Below are 14260 nucleotides of genomic sequence, written 5' to 3'. Positions count from 1 at the left end.
CCCCGAATACTTGTACGTGAGCATTTACGGTGAATCCTTCATCAAAACTGCCTGTCAACACCTTCTGCTCCTCGTTGGGATCGACATTCTTACTTATCGAAGATACTACGATACACCCCCTATACTTGTGGGTCATCACACCTCTCTGTTTCGAACCCTCACCAAAAATCCCCTTTATCCTCATTCGACACCGGACTTAGGCGGCGATAGGCGGTGAGGACGTGGACCTGTGTTCCCCAATGATTTCTCCAACTCCAGCACAAATTTTTGATGGCGGTTGACGCACGCATCACCCTCACTCCATCAACCCGGCTTTTACTCCCTCGTCAGCTATTCTAGTGGTAAACGAGTCACTACAAGAAAATTTCTTATCTACAACATCAATTTTTGTTGGCTAAGGGGTATTTTTCGTCGCTAATGAGTCTAAGTCGACGATTTGGGTTATGTGGTGCATATCGCGCCACCTAAGGTGCACCACAAATTTTTCGGTTCGCCGCATTTGAGAGTCCTTTGGCCACGAAAAATCGGACCGTGGCAAAAGATTTTTGGGAGGCGACGTCATGCTAACTGAACCGTGGCAGGCACCGTTAACCGGCTGAAAACCCGTGGTAGATGGTAGGCCCACACAAGGCTTGTCACGCCTTAAGCTGGCCGGCCCAATAAAAAAATATTGGGCTAGCCCATTTAGTTGCGGGCTAGGCCAGCTGACTTGGTTTGACCGGTCAACTATATAACTGGATCGGTCCATTAGGTACGTAGGCTGTGCCTAATATCTTGATTTGACTAGTCAAATACTAAATGGGCCGACCCATTCAGTTCATGAGCCAGCCCAGCGGAGTTGGTTTGACCGGTCAAACATCTAGACGGACCGGCCCACTAAGCACGTGGGTTGGGCCGAATGTCTTGGTTTTACTGGTCAACAAGATAACTGGGCCGATCCACTTAGGTCACGGGCTGGGCCAACTTTCTTTGTTTGACCAATCAAAAATTTAGACGGCCCAGTTAGTTAATGGCCCGGCCCAACCTAATCTTATTGCCAGTCAACACGTTGAATGGGCCGGCCCATGAATTTTGAATGTACATCTGTTTCGTTGGGCCGACCCAGTTACGGTTATCAGAAGATCCAGTAAGTTCACGGGCCAGCCCATTAAAAGTTTGGTGGCAAGCCCACTAAGTAAAATCTAAAGGCCCACTGAAACCCAATAACCTTGTTGGGCCGAGATCCATGAGGCCCGTTGTGATTTACTGAACCAACCTATCTACGATTTGCTATGTAAACATAACGGCCTGTAAGGCATTTTAAGAATTTGCGGTCGACTCATATGTGATGTCGCTTAATTTGCCGAAGTTGGGGTACAATTTGTGATTTAGGTTGCTCATTATAAGTGGCCCAACAACGGACCATTATATTCTGAGCATATTTATGCAGCACATGATTTCAGCCCGATGGCCTCACTTACCACAAACTCCAACGTGCACTAATTACAGTTAGGAAATAATAATGCACGAAAAAACCATAGAAACTAACTAAATATTATAGCTGCAAGATTTTGAAAAAATATTACAGAATCCAGAGAAATTAAATGGTAATTAAAACTAGCAATACAATGAAGGGATTCAACTTCACAATGAAGGGATTTGGCATATCTAAAACAAAGACATCTATCTATCTATCTATCTATCTATCTATCTATCTATCTATCTATCTATCTATCTATCTATCTATCTATCTATCTATCTATCGATCTATCTATTATATAATTATTAAAGCAGAAGACAAATAACCGCTCAAATTTAGCACTTAAAAGAGAACGGCTCAGATTTAAAGATCCAACGTAACATGTATTTCACACACAAAAATCTGCACGCTCATCTCAAAAAAAAGTCTGTCACGTTGATGCCCCAAGAGTCCTGGTGGGTGGACTTTAAAAGGCTCAGCTTTAAAAGAGCAATGCACAAAAACTACGGAGGGTAACATGCATGTACTAGCATATACTAGCTAAGTGCCCGCGCGTTGCTGCGGAAAAATAGAAAAGAAGCTGGTCTAGCTACGAGATGTTTTTGTGCTGATCTTCTCTGTGTTCCCTCAGGAAAAAGCATGTACAACTGCATGACTTCAGAGATCTACCTTTTTCTTACACTTGCTATTATTTTACCTTCTGCAACAAATCAATCATAACACACACACGCCAAGCTACCTGGCTTTAATGGATGGATCTACCTGGAGACTGGAATGGAGCACGTATTCATCAGCTTTGTATTTTGTTTTTTTATGATCAAACACAACCAAATCCACCACCAAATAACTGTTGAAACACAGCGCATCACCAAACCCATTGATGGTTCAGCACTGCTATTGCTCCTCAACAGTCTCATAATTAGATTATACTCGTCTGGTTAATTATTTGTTTAGGGCATGACATTTTCTCTGACCAGGTTCAAACCAAACAACCAAATCATCTAATTTGATATCATCTCCACCCACAGTTGCACAAAGCCGACCCTTGGAACCCAATAGTTCAGAACAACCACAACTGAACTACCATGTAGGCGCATGCACGTGAACATCACCCAGCTAGATGAAGCATACATGCATGCAGGTGGAAGCATACAGCCCCAAACCATCAGGACCAATGACAGATTGATCTGCCGCAGCTGGGATCGGTACAACCTCATCTCACCGGCCTTCTCCATCACCCCACACTTCTACTCGCCATCAATGCCCTGCTTTGCGTTGTATCGGTGATGCAGTCCCCGTACATCTCGCCTCGAGTCCTCCGGCCACCGCCGCCGGCATAGTAGCAGCTGCGTCAACCGTCAAGACGCAATGCCTCAAGTGTCACCACCATGAAAGCGCCTTCGCCTGCGTCTTGCTCCAACGGTCCAGTCGGAGGACAGCGACGCGAGAAGCGCTTCCCGCACGCCGCCGTCAGATCGGTACAACTCCACGATATTGACCCGCCAAGATTTTAGATCGGTACTCCACAAGAGGTCGACCTCCAGCTGCGGTGCGCACCTCTATATCAAGCATCGGGGACTTGAGGAGGTGGATCTCATGGGTGGCCGGAGATCGAGTTGCTGGCGGCCGTGACAGCGGCACAAGCTGTCCTGCGACCGCAGCAACCTCTTCGGGTTCACAGGCGTGCCGCGGTCGTGCAGCCCTGCCTCGCAGAAATTGCTTTCCTGCATGGTAAAATCAGGCCGGCGACTAGTAATCGAGTAGGGAAACTCGGAGCCGGCCGCTAGGAATTGAGCAGAAAAAGCGGTCTATGGCGGCGAGGCGAGAGGAGCCTGCACGTCCGTGCGGCGAGGCGATAGGTGCCTGTGCCCATGTGGCTTTTATCAAAGCGACGAGGCACAGGGGTGGATTTCGTGATGGTTTACGTGCAGGATAGGAGTTGTATTTTCTCACGAGCGTTGCTTGTGCAGGTCTTGTTCGGATGGGTCTCTGTCTCTCGTGATGGTATGGGCCACTGTATCTTTCGCGGCGAAGACACAGGAAACCGGGTTTGTTGGCGACTGCCCAAGGGAACTGTTGTATTGTGATCCAAATTCATATACTAAAGGGAGGCTAACTTCTGACGAGCGGAGCGAGGGTACGGATCGTTGGCACCGCCTATATATACATCTTGTAAGCCGCCGGCTAGGGTTTATCAGATTATAAGATAACCCACGGCGTTTGTAAACACCTCCCGATATAGTGAAGTTTTGCTGGCTGGCGCCCGTGGTTTTTCCCCTTATGTGTTGAAAGGGGTTTTCCACGTTAAATCTTGTGTCCCCTGCGTGTGTTCTTGTTTCGTTCTTCGTTATTTGCTTGTCGCTTTTATAACAAGTGGTATCAGAGCCCGTGTTTCAATCTAGGGTTTTGCGACATGTCTTCCTTGAAGTTCGATCTACCGCTAGTTGGATTACACCACAAGATTTTCTCCGTGGCAAGTGAAGATGAGGGCGATACTTACCCAATCTTCGATGCTGGATGAAGCTCTTGATGGATTTGGCAAGAAAGATGCCAAGACCTGGACCGACGATGAAAAGAGGAAAAACCGTAAGGCTTTTTCATTAATTCAGCTTCATCTATCCAACAATATCTTGCGGGAAGTGCTTGGCTGAGAAATCCTGTCGTGCTGTGGTTGAAGCTGGAATCGATCTGCATGTCCAAAGATCTAACCGAGTAAGATGCACGTGAAGATGAAGTTGTTCTCGCACAAGCTGCAAGAAGGTGCGCCAATGATGAATCACCTATCGATCTTTAAAGAGATCGTTTCGATTTGCTATCCATGGAGGTAAAATATGATGATGAGGATCTAGCTCTTATCTTGTTAGTCTCGTTGCCTAATTCTTTTGCGAATTTTCGAGACACCTTGTTATACTGATCGTGATGAACTAACCCTTGCCGAAGTTTATGAGGCCCTCCAGACGAGAGGAAAAGATGAAATCTATGGTGCGGGCGGAGGGTTCGTCATCTAAGGCGAGAGGCACGCTGCGAGTTCGAGGCGGGATCGAGAACAGAAACAACAACTACAACAGAGATAAGAGCAAGACCGACGAGAGGTCGCTCAAAGTCCAAGGGACGAGATGGTAAGTTCTGCAAGTATTGTAAGAAAACTAGCCATAATATTGATGATTGCTTGGAAGTTGCGAGAACAAAGAGAAAGAAACGGTACCTACCAACCGAAAAACAAATCCGAGGGTGATGGTAAGGCTGCTGTTGTTTCCGGTGATAATTCGGATGGCGATTGCCTAGTTGTGTTTGCTGGTTGTGTTTCGGTAATGATGAGTGGATCCTTGATTCTGCATGTTCGTTTCATATTTACTGTAACAAAGACTGGTTCGAGTTCTTATGAGTTTGTGCGAGTGGAGATGTTGTGCGTATGGGAGATAACAACCCACGTGAGATCGTGGGCATTGGTTCCGTTCAGATCAAGATGCATGATGGCATGACACGCACTCTGACAGATGTTAGACACATACCTGGCATGGCCAGAAATCTGATCTCTCTCAGTACCCTTGATGTTGACGGGTACAAACACTCCGGTTCTCGCGGAGTTATGAAGGTAACAAAAGGTTCTCTCGTTCACATGATTGGTGATATGAATTACTGCAAAGTTATATGTTCTTAGAGGTAGCACTTTATCTGGTATTGCTGCTGCTGTTATTCACGATGAACCTGGTAAAACTAATATGTGGCATATGCGTCTTGGACATATGAGTGAACATGGCATGGCGAATTGCCTGAGGAGAGACCTGCTAGATGGCTGCAATTTGAGTAAGTTTGAGTTACTGTGAGCCTTGCATTTTTGGTAAGCATAAAAGAGTTAAATTCAATGCTTCCGTTCATACCACCAAAGGGATTTTAGATTATGTGCATGCTGATGTGTGGGGACCTTCCCGCAAGACTTCTCTTGGTGGTGCAAATTACATGCTTACTATCATAGATGATTACTCCGAGAAAAGTGTGGCCTTTCTTTCTGAAACATAAATCTGATGTGTTTGATGCTTTTAGAAAGTGGAAAGTTATGGTAGAGAAGCAAACGAGAAAGAAAGTTAAAGTGCTTCGTACTGACAATGGCATGGAGTTTTGTTCTACAGTTTTCAATGATTATTGCAGCGATGAAGGCATTGTCAGGCATCACACTATCCCATATACTCCTCAGCAGAATGGTGTGGCGGAGAGGATGAACAGAACCATCATCTCCAAGGCTCGCAGCATGTTGTCTAATGCCGGTATGCATAGACGTTTCTGGGCTGAAGCAGCCTCCACCGCTCTGTTACTTGATAAACGGGTCACCTTGTATTCCGCTTGATAAGAAAACTCCTATTGAGGTATGGTCTGGTTCACCTGCTGATTATTCACGGTTGAGAGTTTTCGGTTGCCTTGCTTATGCTCATGTTGATAATGGAAAGCTAGAGCCCGGGGCTGTTAAGTGTGTGTTTCTTGGTTATGGTTCGGGAGTTAAGGCATACAAGTTATGGAATCCCGAAACTAAGAAAGTTTTGCATAGCAGGAATGTTGTCTTTAATGAGGCTGTTATGTTTTATAAGAGTTCATCTATAGATGTTAACGATCTTTGTTGATTTTTTCGATAATTCGATGATGAACAACGGAGGATTAGCGTGCGGGTGGAGCACGTGGAGGAGAAAGAAAATGATGTTGCTGAAAATGATAACAACTGTTGTTCGGCACTCACCACCTGTTTTGCGAGCAAACAAATAGTTCCATTGCTTTGCTGATAGACCGAGGCGTAACAAAGGTCCACGTCCTCATTTAATTGAAGAATGAAATCTTGTTGCTCATGCTTTGAGTTGTCTTCGAACGGGTGGAGCATGGTGCTGAACACCTGCTACATATCGCGAGGCCGTTGCATCCGTTGACCACGTGAAGTGGATTTACTGCTATGCAAGAGGAGATGCAATCGCTTGACAAGAATGGCACATGGGATGTTGTGCCCTTGCCTAAACAAAAGAAGGCTGTTCGTCTGTAAGTGGATATTTAAAAGAAAGGAAGGTTTGTCTCCTAGTGAGCCTCCGAGGTTTAAGGCAAGGTTAGTAGCAAAAGGTTTCAGCCAAATTCCAGGTATTGATTATAATGATGTATTCTCTCCGGTTGTGAAGCATAGTTCCATTCGTGCATTCTTTGGTATTGTGGCTATGCGTGATCTTGAGCTTGAGCAGCTAGATGTAAAGACTGCTTTTACGCATGGTGAGCTTGAGGAGGAGATATACATGGACCAACCTCGAAGGTTTTGTTGTGCCCGGTAAGGAGGATCTTGTTTGCAAGTTGAAGAGGTCCATTTATGGTGCGAAGCAGTCTCAAGACGAGTGGTACAAAAGGTTTGATTCATTTATGCTTGCACATGAGTTTAAGAGATCTAAGTATGATAGTTGTGTTTATATCAAGTTTGTTAATGGATCACCAATATACTTGCTGTTATATGTTGATGATATGTTGATTGCTGCCAAGAGCAAGAAAGAGATCACTATTTTGAAAGCACAATTAAGTAGTGAGTTTGAGATGAAGGATCTTGGTGCTTGCTAAGAAAATACTAGGTATGGAAATTACAAGAGACGAGAAAATCTAGTGTGTTATTTCTTAGTCGGCAAAATTACATTCAGAAAGTTCTTCATCGTTTTAATATGCATGATGCAAAGTACTGTTAGTACACCAATTGCTTCCCACTTCAAATTGTCAGCATTGCAATGTCCTAGTACTGATGAAGATATTGAGTACATGTCTCGAGTTCCATATTCTAGTGCTGTTGGTTCCTTGATGTATGCCATGGTTTGTTCTCGTCCTGATTTATCCTATGCTATGAGTTTGGTCAGTCGATATCTTGCTGATCCTGGAAAAGAACATTGGAGAGCTGTTCAGTGGATTTTCAGGTACCTTCGTGGCACATCGAAAGCCTGTTTGAAGTTTGGCAAGACCGGTGAGGGACTCGTTGGCTATGTGGATTCAGATTTTGCTGCCGATTTGGATAAGAGAAGATCCCTCACGGAGTTATGTGTTCACTTGTTGGTGGATGTGCTTGTGAGTTGGAAGGCAACATTACAATCTGTTGTTGTCCAATCTACGACCGAAGCGAGAATATATAGCAATTAATGAAGCGGCAAAGAGTCTGTTTGGTTGAAAGGTTTGTATGCTTGAGCTTTGTGAAGATGATTCTTGCATTAACTTGTTTTACGACGGTCAAAGTGCAATATACCTTACTAAAAATCAAATGTTCCATGAGAGGACAAAGCACATTGATATCAAGTACCATTATATTCGCGACATTGTTGCTAAAGGTAAACTGAAGGTATGCAAGATAAGTACTCATGATAATCCTAGCTGATATGATGACAAAGCCGGTTCCTGTTTCCAAGTTTGAGCTTTGCTCGAGCTTGGTTGGTATAACTTGTTTAGCCCAAGTGGTCGTTGGCGCCGGCAAGTGTTTTTCCCTTTGTTGTTCGGGAGATTGTTGAAGTTCATGCTACAAGATGGAATTTGTCTCAAGGTGGAGTTTGTTGTATTGTGATCCAAATTCATATACTAAAGGGAGGCTAACTTCTGACGAGCGGAGCGAGGCCCGTCGCCGGAGGCTTGGGCCGAAGGCTTGGGCTTTTATCAAAGCGACGAGGCACAGGGGTGGATTTCGTGATGGTTTACGTGCAGGATAGGAGTTGTATTTTCTCACGAGCGTTGCTTGTGCAGGTCTTGTTCGGATGGGTCTCTGTCTCTCGTGATGGTATGGGCCACTGTATCTTTCGCGGCGAAGACACAGGAAACCGGGTTTGTTGGCGACTGCCCAAGGGAATTGTTGTATTGTGATCCAAATTCATATACTAAAGGGAGGCTAACTTCTGACGAGCGGAGCGAGGGTACGGATCGTTGGCACCGCCTATATATACATCTTGTAAGCCGCCGGTTAGGGTTTATCAGATTATAAGATAACCCACGGCGTTTGTAAACACCTCCCGATATAGTGAAGTTTTGCTGGCTGGCGCCCGTGGTTTTTTCCCCTTCTGTGTTGGAAGGGGTTTTCCACGTTAAATCTTGTGTCCCCTGCGTGTGTTCTTGTTTCGTTCTTCGTTATTTGCTTGTCGCTTTTATAACAGGAACCACGGACGGACGAACAATAAACAGCGAACGCACGTACTAATCCGCGGCCAAGTTCTGGTTTTTTTGACGGACGAAAATTTATTCCGGTTTTTTTGACCTACCAACACCACCAATCCGTAACTTATTAGTAGAGATTATTTGGCACATAAAATTTTGTCGCTTTGATGGACTTTAAACTGAGACACGCCGCTTTTCAGTTTGAACATGCCGCTGTCGAGATTGATTATACAAACTCCGCCTTTATCCCAACAAGAACTCTTTTCTCTTCTAAGAAACTCCTATATATTTGCCAACACAAGCTACGATTCTGGCAGGCTTTCTCAGATCAACTGTAGTAATATCTTTTGCGGGTTGTGCACAGCTATCAATCAAGGCAGCGGCGGCCGCGGATGGCCGTGGCTTACCGGTAGAATCAGGCCGGCTCTATCTTTCGTGAGGTCCTTGGGCGAGGTTAACAAAGAGCCCCCTAAGACTAACATTTATGTATATATACATCTTGTTTTACTTGCAAAATACTAAAAAAAATTACATCCAACGGTACACTCATAGTTTGAGATGTCTATAAATAATCGTTAACCACTAAGAAATGGCATATAACGCCAGGACAACAAAAAATAGTAGCAAAATATAACAAGTAGTATTCCGTGGTAATTTTTCAGTACCTCAAATAAAACCAAATTTCAATGCTCAATGCCATGGGCATCAACATTACTAGTTTCCGAAAAATACCTATTTAAAGCACCTCTTTGTGATTCAATAAATTGATTCACTTTTTTTATTCCTTGTCGCAGCACAGGATTTATGTTCCGATTTTAGCATTGTGATACCTAATCTTTTATCTCTAAATAGTAGACCCCCACTAACTAATTTTGCTGCATTGTGGTGCCTCCACGTCATCTCCTTTACTTCCACCTTGTGGCGCTTCTCTTCGCTTGATCCCTCAATTCTTCGTACAGGCCAACATGGGCTGAAAATCATTTCGGACAATGTGTTGCCTTTCCCTGCATAGTTCCACACGGAATCCTCTACTAAAAAAAAAGTTCGAATCCCCTAAAAAAAAAAAAGTTCCACACGGAAACGATCGCGCGCTGACTTTACTCGCACAAAAGAAGGACCGACCATGGTCATTGAGGTAGGCGAGCGGCCGTCGCCCAATTAGTAGTGTTCGTCTTCTCTGCTTGATTTATCTGCATTCATGGAGAGCCTTTTGATTAAATTCCTCTGCACCTTCTGCCTCATCGTCTCTGTTTTAAGTCAGGCGAACAGCCGATCGCCCCTTCCCCTTCATCCTTTCGTCTCCCTCACGTCTTAGTATAAAATTCACACCAAGCTCCTCCTCGGTCCTTGCAGGGACGGTGGACACTGTACACCAGCCAAAAATAGCGGGCGTGGCCGCTGACATTCGACCGCGGCGGCCGTGAACCATGGATATTGCGTGCGCCTCCTCCTCACTCCTCAGTCCTTGCAGGTAGTGGACACCAACCTCAAGCAGCGGGCAAAGCTGATTGCAGCTGACGTTCAACCACGAAGGCCGCCATCCGTAGACGACCGATTGCGTACATGCATGTGCAGGAGACATCAAGGCAAGCAACACCCTAATCTTTGATCTTCACATCAAAGCAAGAAACACTCTATTCTTTGATGTTCAATTAGAACTTGGATCGGATCTCTGTTTTTTTTCATGCTGGAGGATCGACAGGACAATGGAGAAGGTGCAGACATGTTTTTTAGGACATGGCTTCTTCGAGAGAGGATTTTGCTTTCCTGTATGGCTAATTGTGGGAGGGATGAATGAGAATGATTCGCCAGTTAAGGTGCAGATTATTTTGCCTCATCTGCTGTTCGTTCCTTTCTTCTTAACCAATGTATTTCTTTTCATGTTCTCTTCTTGGAACTAAAGATCTGCAACTCTGCAAGCCTGGTACTCATACGGGCTCCAGGTTGCAAGCTTCATGAGCGATGGAAATTCAATTTGTGTAACCTCATATGTATATCCATTTTTGCAATTTTAGCAGTAACATTTGTTGTATGCCTCAGCTGCTTAGAGAAGTTAAACTCAACCTTTTGTTGGCTAACATGTTTCTTGCCAATTGAAGACTTTTTTTTTATATATTTTTCAGTCAATGTTCGAAGTAAGTTTTACAAGATATATGTGTGTGTGTCTGAAACGTAAGAGAAATTCAACATTGCTTTTGACCATATATGAAGAGCTGGAGTCATCTTCAGAGTTCACCGCCAAATATGTAGGTATCATATGTTTTACTTACATAGGAATTAAAGTTCTGCAAGCCTGCTACTCATACGGGCTCCAGGTTGCAAGCTTCATGAGAAAGATGGAAATTCAATTTGTATAACCTCATGTATATCCATTTTTGCAATTTTAGCAGTAACATTTGTTGTATGCCTCGGCTGTTTAGAGAAGTTAAACTAAACCTTTTGTTGGCTAACATGTTTTTTGCCAATTTAAAACTTTATTTATTTTTCCAGTCAATGTTCGAAGTAAGTTTTACAAGCTATATGTGATGTAAGCGAAATTCAACATTGATGCTTTTGACCATATATGAAGAGCTCGAGTCATCTTCAGAGTTCACCGCCAAGAACTCATCTAACTCAATATATATGTAGGTATCATATTTTTTACTTACATCTTTTGTTAGCACACATGTATCATACGTAGTAATACTAAATCTGGTAATTTTTGTCAAGGGTAATTTTGTACTGGCCATTATGAACTAATAATCTCTACATGGTCCAGAAACGAGGACTTGGTACCTTGCATTGGAAATGGAAGTATCAATACAGTTGTACAATACGAATATACCATCTTATTGGCCATATCAAACACATTTGTTTCAGTCTTTGTTTCAACATTTCTCCCCGCAAAGTATCGTTTATCTTTTCAATTCTCCCGATAATTATTCCCATTCCTTTATCAAATTAGCAATATATGCACCAAAATATACACAATGAAAAATTTAAGGATGCTTAAAGAATACGCAATAGGATGTGCTTTTGCCTCATAATTGTTATCACTGGCTCAAAATAAACCTGGATCATTCCGACAACTATTTCTGATTGTTTTAGCACCTTTTTTTTATTAGTGAAGTGTTTGCTCTCAATCCCGCAGCAACGCGCGGGGTGTCATCTAGTATTATGAAGAAATTAAATACATCTCTCATAATATTTACATAGTATGACCCGTAGTCAGGAACACACAATTTGTGGAGCAAATTACATAAGCAGCAGGAGGGTGACATACAGAGCCTGGTAATCTAGTAGCCCAAGAGTCCACGCAACTAAGGAGGCAAAGACGATCGAGCCAGGGACTTCGAGGCAAATCCTATACACCGACCAGGTCGGTTGCTACCGCGCGTCGCAAACCCCCCGCGCGCGGTATGGGCCGGCCTGGTCGGCCCAGTTCGCCTATTTTCTCTGTTTTCTGTTTTCTGTTTTTTTTTTCTTTTTTCTTTTTGTCTTTCCTTTTTCTTTTTCTTTTTTATTTTCTGTTTCTGTTTCTTTTTTGTTTCTTTTTTTCTTTTCTGTTTATTTTTATTTTTGTTCAAAATTGAAAATAGTTCAAATTCAGAAAATTTTCAAAATTGAAAATTGTTCAAAATTTAAAAAATGTTCAAATTTTAAAAACGTTCAAATTTCAAAACCGTTCAAATACAAAAAATGTTCAAATTATAAAAGCGTTCAAATTTGAAATCCATTCGAATTTGAAAAATGTTCAAATACAAAAAATGTTCAAATTATAAAAGCGTTCAAATTTGAAATCCGTTCAAATATATAAAACGTTCAAATTTGGAAAAATGTCAAAAAATGTTCATAACTAAAAAAGTTAATTTTTGGAAAAAATAAAATTTACAAATTAAAAAAAATGTTCAAATTTAAATTATGTACATATCCGAAAATGTTCAAAATTCGAAAAAAATATAGACAGAAAAGAAAAAACAGAAAAGAAGGAAGAAAAAGGAAAAAAAAACTCACCTGATGCAATGGGCCGCGGCCCACTACATTACTGAATCGTGGGGGGATGTGCGGTGCCTTCCACCCACCGACCAGGTCGGTGGCGAGGAGCTCCCGGGACTCGAGAGCAGGAGAAGGAGTCGAGTTCATGGTTGGTCGTTGTGTGCCTATCCCGTTTCTCTCCTTGGCCCGCGTGTTTATTTCCGTCCCGCTGCGCCTTTTGTTTTTTTTCAGTTTTTTCAGCGGGAAGGTATATAGGAGAGATGTGCTGATGGGCCCCTGCCGTCGTGGGCCTCTGGGCGTTGCCCATGGTCGGCTAGGGCCAGAGCCGGCCCTGAATCACGGAACTTAGGCAACAAACAATATGCTATGCAGAAGCAACCACAATGGATGTTGCGTGAATCTGGAGATGGCAGCCTCTCTCGGCAACGACCCCGCATAAAGTCTCAGATAAATATGAATATGACGGTGAGACCATCGACGATCTTGCTCCGACGAAGTGACAAAAAGCTCTAGAGTCTACGGTATGCAGAGGTAAGATTTATGATCGGATGAAACCGCTCGAGAAAAAAATTAGGATCAATCTAAACCATGGATGGAGCACACGACACGACGGTGGCAGACGATCTAGCGGCACTTGAGACACAACATGACGATGGTAGAGGGATCTGTCGACCTATATCAGGACATTACGGGCTATGATTACTTTTAATCACACTAGTAAAATATGGGTCTTCTATAACCATTTTACTTCGTCAGCGAATGTGCAAAATCCGTCACGGAGGCCTCATACTGACCGTTTGCAGGACCGTGGCGGATATCGCGTCACAGATGGCCCGGATGACGGTTAGGGAGGCGCGTCACAGATCCATGACAGCACAGCCCAAACCCGAAGCCCACCCGGCCCGGTCCGTCGTGATGGCCATATCCGTCATAGCATTTGTCCCCTCTGCCAGCGACCGTTGTGTCAGGCTGTCAGGTCAATGATTAACATGTCAGTCCGGTCGGGTGACTGTCGTTTTTGTCGTCTAGCGAGGAGACCGTGACCCAGTTTCCTGCACGTGAACTAATAAAATGCAGACACGTGGCCTATTGAAATAGTAGCCACGTGGACCAATAATTTTTTTCATAGCTGCAACCTGCACCGTATGAGATGTCCATCCGACTTTTGACACGTGCACCCACGTGGTCGTATCGCAACGCGACACGTGTCAAATGTGCAGGCGCCACGTGGCACACCTCAAATGGGCCATCTACGGCCCATCGATCCAACTTGGATATGATTTCGAAGGCCCATGTTACGGCCTTAACTGCTACAGGTTAAGCCAGCCCATAAAAGGCGGCCCATGATGTTGTCGGTTTTTGTTGGGCCGTCTACAGGCCGCCAAGGAAGCACTACAACAAAAGTTCTGATAGACAACGTCCCAAAATCGTCCGCTAAGGGCCATTTTTCGTCGCCTATGGGCCTAACCCGACGATATGGGTTCTGTTGTCGAAACTGCGTCAAGAAAAGTCCTACGACGTTTTTTCCGGTCCGTCGCGCTTGGGCGCCCTTCCGCCACGGAAAATCGGACCGCTGCAGAAGTGTTTCCGGGAGCCCGTTGACTGCTGACGTCATGCAAACTGATACGTGGCAGACGCCGGTTAGCGGCGATTAACGGCGTTAACCGCTGAAACCCGTGGTAGATGGTA

Source organism: Lolium rigidum, chromosome 5 (genome assembly GCF_022539505.1).
Source record: "Lolium rigidum isolate FL_2022 chromosome 5, APGP_CSIRO_Lrig_0.1, whole genome shotgun sequence".
Taxonomy (NCBI): domain Eukaryota; kingdom Viridiplantae; phylum Streptophyta; class Magnoliopsida; order Poales; family Poaceae; genus Lolium; species Lolium rigidum.
The sequence above is the reverse complement of the archived record's forward strand: the minus strand, read 5'-3'. Positions refer to the sequence as shown.